Raw genomic sequence first — 5,545 nt, 5'->3', positions numbered from 1 at the left:
CTAAAACTGTTCAACCGCGTTTCTGTACCCAGGCGACACAATTGTCGAGGCTGTCCAACGAAGCAGCGTACCGGCTTCACGAGTCTAGAGGGCTGGGGCTAGGCGTTCTCACGGCTTTTATGGAGGTAAACATAAACCTGTCCGTTCCAAAAATGTTTGTTCAGTGTATATGCGTTTGGGAAATGCACTAACTTTAACGTCTATTTATGTAGAAGGTGAAGAAGACCTGCAGGAAGCTAGCTCAGAAGCTGAGCTACATGGACACTCCTTATGAGGAACCACCACTCCCGGCGCGGTCGGGTGTCACGTCTTCAGCCTCTTTGAGGACACCAGCTAGCTCTTCTCAGCAGATGACAGGTGTCCACTTCCGCGGTGCGTACACCACCACATCATAGCGCTGGAAAGGACCCTGCAACCGAGGACGACGAGGACGACGATGACGACGACCCCCCGGGTTTCCGCAGATAGCACGACCAGTGGGACGATTAGGCCGCAGGACGAGATCGGCATGTCTCAAGCTAGGTGGTGCCCCGCTTGGTACCCAAGGAGCCTCACAGGTACTATCAAAGATAGTTTATTTGAATACGTAGGCTCTATGAACTAACGATCATAAAAATTATAAGTAATCGTGCGTATCATATACTTGCAGGGTACGAGCCGTACGCACCGTCGACACGACCATACCGACCGTTGGCTACACTCCCAATGTGTTGCCAACAAATCCGAAGAGACAGAGGCGTCCGAGAGATCCTTACACTATTGGGTCTTAGTTTGTTAGGTCAAACGAATATTGGCGTCCGAAACTTGCAGGGTTATTTGGTTATGTTATGTCAAACTTATGTCAAAACAATGAAAATATTATGTACAGCTTGTCAACTTGCGCACGGACTTTATTTATCTGTTTTATATTCGTTTCTTTACGCCGCGACAGCACTGCCGGCGAGATTAAGTACCAACTAGTTCGGGAACCGGCAATCCCAGCGTATCTCGACGCCGGTAGCAATTTTTCATAATCGATTAGTTAAATTGGTGGTTAATCATATTATGAAAGACGGAAAACAAATCATTGACTTATCAAATTCTCTATTCAGCCGTGAAAAAAATCAACAAAAGACAGAAACAAATCTACTATTAATTTTACGTCAAGCAATACTTAGAATAACTCCCACTATCGGCACGACGCGTTCGGATTAAACCGTTCAGGTACCGCTGGCCGGGCGGCGGACGCGGTGGCCAGGCGGGACTAGGCGTGATATTTATTCGGCTCTGCCGTGCCACGGATCAGGGCGCGGCACTGCCGCGCCAAGGTAGGTGGCGCGGCAAGAGCTGCCACGTCAACGGTCACCGAAACCGGTCGTCGTCACATCAGACCTCTGCCGCGCCACCATGCATGGCGCGGCACAGGCATTTGGCCGTGCCAGGGCAATAGGCGCGGCCAAAAGTGTTAGTTTTAAAAAAAAACTTACAGTGTTAGATTTAAAATTAGTTATCAAAAAGTGTTAAAATTAAAAAAATTCTCTCGACAGTGTAGTGCCATGGCTCATTCAGATATCTGCACACACCACTCGTTACCGTGCGCATGCAGCAGACCATGATCCACAGTTCCACGCGACCAAGAAGCCGTGAAGCACGGGGAGCGCGCAGGATCACACAACCAAGACCGAGAGCCACACGACTGAGAAGCCACCCGTCGCGCACTAGGGCCGGTACATGTACGCACGTGCAACGTGCAACATTGTTGCCCGGCGCTGGCCCCGTAGCGCAGCGAAAAGTGTCAGCCAGCTGCAGTCTCCCGGGCCGGTCCTGCCTAGGCAGCGAATCCACTTGGCACTACTGGTGCTTTGGAAGAAAACAACGGTTCGCAGATGATGACCGAGAGTCCGAGAGGCTAGAGACTAGAGAGCAATGTAACACAGCACGTATGGGCACTCACAGCCAACACGACAGACGCTCGCTCTGTTGTTCGTGTGCGCCGCCCGGACAGGCCCATCATTCCCCGAGAGTCCGAGACCCGAGTCTTGTGTAGTTACACGGGGTGCTCGCCCTACTCATCGCCTCGTTATAAACGGCTCGTATTCGTATAGCTCTGCCGGTTTCGGGAGCAAACGCGCGAGTCGTCAGACACTTGCATCGTGTGGGGTGTGCGACACCGATACGCGCCCGTCAGGCACCCAACAGCTGCTAGCCACTGTGTAGCGAGCGAGCGAGGATGGTGGCCAAGAAGCCGCGGGTCGTTGTAGTCGGCGCGGGCGTGGCCGGCCTCACGGCGGCGCACCGGCTGTGCGCCGCAGGCGGGGACAGGTTCGAGGTGACGGTCGTGGAGGCCGGCGCCCGCGCGGGCGGGCGGGTGCTCACGTCCGAGTTCGCTGGCCACCGCGTCGAGATGGGCGCCACGTGGGTTCAGGGGATCGACGGGAGCCCCGTGTACGCGCTCGCGCGCGACGCCGGCGCGCTCGCCTGCGGGAACGACCACCCCCCTTACGAGCGCATGGACGGGTTCCCCGAGCGCGTGCTCACGGTCGCCGAGGGCGGAGAGGTGGTCGACAGCGGACCGGGTGGCCAGGCCGATCGAGGAGCTGTACAGGGGCATGATGGAGGCCGCGCGGGCCGGCGAGTCCAGCGGCGGAGGGGGAGTAGAGGAGTACCTGAGGCGCGGCCTCCGAGCGTACCAGGCGGCGCGCCCGGGCGGCGGCGGCAAGGAGCTGGAGGAGGTCGAGGACGCGCTGCTCGCCATGCACATCAACCGGGAGCGGACGGACACCTCGGCCGACGATCCTCGGCGACCTCGACCTCGCCGCCGAGGGCGAGTACCGCGACTTCCCCGGCGACCACGTCACGATCACCGGCGGGTACTCCCGCGTCGTCGACCACCTCGTCGCGGCGCTCCCGCCGGGCACCGTCCGCCTCGGCCTCCGCCTCCGCCGCCTCGACTGGAGCGAGACCCCCGGTGCGCCTTCACTTCGCTGATGGCGCGACGGCGATCGCCGCCGACCACGTCATCCTCACGGTGTCGCTGGGCGTCCTCAAGGCGTGCCTCGGCAAGGACTGCCCACGCCGCGGGCGGGGTCGCCTTCGACCCACCGCTCCCGCAGTTCAAGAGCGACGCCGCCGCGAGGCTCGGCTTCGGCGTCGTGGACAAGCTGTTCATGGAGCTGGAGGCCGTGCCAGCGGCGAAACCGGAAGGTGGTGGCGGCGGCGGCGGCGCAGCCGCTAGCCGCGTCTGCGCCACCGGAGTTCCCGTTCCTACACATGGCGTTCCGGGGGTACGTGTCGAAGACCCCGTGGTGGATGCGCGGCACTGAGTCCATCTGCCCCATCCACGCGGGCTCCAGCGTCGCGCTGGCGTGGTTCGCCGGGCGGGAGGCCCAGCACCTCGAGTCGCTCCCCGACGACGAGGTCATAGGCGGGGTTCACGCCACGCTAGACTCCTTCCTCCCGGCCCCGTCACAATGGAGGGTGAAGCGGATCAAGAGGAGCGGGTGGGCCACGGACCCGCTCTTCCTGGGGTCCTATAGCTACGTGGCCGTCGGGTCGAGCGGCGAGGACCTCGACCGGATGGCCGAGCCGCTGCCTCGCGGGTCGGACGTTGGTGGTGCGCCGCCGCTTCGCGTTCTGTTCGCCGGCGAGGCGACGCACCGGACGCTCTACTCGACGACGCACGCCGCGTACCTGAGCGGTGTGAGGGAGGCCGAGCGGCTGCTGCAGCACTACGGTTACTGTTAGGCTGCAGACTTGGAGGTGCATTCGCATTGCACCGACGAGTCGAGGAGACGCATCATATCCTAGCTTTCCTAGGGTTTTTTGCTATGTTTTCTGCCGTTGCTTTGCTTTAACTCTAATGGCGTCTCTCCACCCTCCCTACGCTGTTTCGCGTGATTCACGTGGCATGTAGTACAGAAGTATGCTCTCGCTATGTCCTACTCCCTCCGTCCCAAAAAGAGGACTGTATGGGATGCGTGGTGATCAAATTTTTCTCAATTTTAACTAGATTTATAAAAAAATGTATAATATTTTTTTATCTCTAAATAAGTTTATTATGAAAGTAAATTCAACGATCTATCTAATGATACTAATTATGTATTATCAAAATTAATATTTTTTTATATATAATTGGTCAAAATTTAAAAAATGACTTCTCGTGAAGCGAGAATGACTTTTATTTTGGGACAGATGGAGTACACTACTATGGTATATGGAATTGGGTTTTGAGCTATTCTTTGAACCAACCAAACATGTGTCGGTGTTTCGAGTTACCGCCGATAAGTAAATTTCTAGTATTGCGCGTCTGACTTGGATGATGTGCTTAGAGGACACGAGGTTTATACTGGTTCGGACAGAAAGTCCCTACATTCAGTTCATCACTGCTGCTCGTGTTACTAGCACTGAAAGTTTGTAGTAGAGGTTACAAACGGGTGAGAGAGGGAAATAATCCTAAGTCTCTAGTGGAAAGAATGAATGTGTGCTGAGAGCTCGACTGCTGCTCAGCTGTGTGCTCGTGTATGTTTATCTCGCGGTCCGGCTTCGTGCGGATCTCGATCGATCGGTCGATGGGTCCATCCGGCTTGAATCGGATTCTCTTCGTGGGACGCCATGCTTTCTCTTTTATAGGCTAAGGAAAAACGGGGTTACAGTAGAGAAAAAAATAGAAGAACGAGAGAGAAGAAGGCTTCCACAATCGTCAGGTCCTTCTTCTTCTCTATGCGGTCCCGCCGATCCCCAAATTGTTGGCGTTTTCACATTAATAGTGAACTGTGTTTAGCTAACCTTCTTTGTGTGCTAGCATAATCACGACGACGTCACGTATCTTCCGCCGTGCTAGCTTGTCCCCTCGGCGGCTCGATCGGCATGTCACCAGATGAGTGATGACGTAGCGAGCTGCGTCTGGCCAAAGGCCCAAACCTACCCACATCGCTGTCGACCGGTGACTTTACCCAACTTGATTCTTTTATTTAAAAAAGAAGTGTGACGTTACTGACCCGTCTCATTACACACCTCCTTTCTGATAACGAAATGGCGTCGTATTGGCACGCATGTACAATGTGCAAGCTTGTAATGACTATCCCGCATTGACACACCAGAGGGTAGAGAAGTCTAATTTCACCAAACTGTAATTTGCACTACCTCAAAAAAAATATCATTAGATTTTAACTAAGTCAAAATTTTATAAAAATATTATCACATATATATATAGGTTTATTATAAAAATATATTTCATAATTTATCCAATGATACTTATTCCTACTATAAATATTATATATATTTGATCATGCATGAGATTCATTGATTTCAAGAAAGAATAGCATTTTTTGGGTAAAGTACACTTTTCAACCCTCAACTCGCGCCGAAGTTCGATTTTCAACCTCCAACTATGAAACCGGTTAAGAAACACCTTCCAACTATCAAAACCAGACATACGAGCACTAATATATTATTTGTATGGAGTTAAATAAAAATACTTTTTATACCAAAGTTGTAGCTCTCAATGAGATCTATAACTTGGTAGTTTTGAGTTTTTTCATTTGAGGACGTTAAGATACTCAAAAAA

The 5,545-nt window shown here is 53.4% G+C and overlaps 1 pseudogene; it reads left to right on the top strand.

Moving 5' to 3' along the window:
• Positions 1 to 1,806: 1,806 nt before the first annotated feature.
• LOC136450333 (polyamine oxidase 1-like) lies at positions 1,807 to 4,015 on the top strand (annotated as a pseudogene).
• The last annotated feature ends 1,530 nt before the right edge of the window (positions 4,016 to 5,545 follow it).

This window comes from Miscanthus floridulus, chromosome 5 (genome assembly GCF_019320115.1).
Source record: "Miscanthus floridulus cultivar M001 chromosome 5, ASM1932011v1, whole genome shotgun sequence".
NCBI classification, from domain to species: domain Eukaryota; kingdom Viridiplantae; phylum Streptophyta; class Magnoliopsida; order Poales; family Poaceae; genus Miscanthus; species Miscanthus floridulus.
This window is presented reverse-complemented; position numbering and strand designations above follow the sequence as displayed.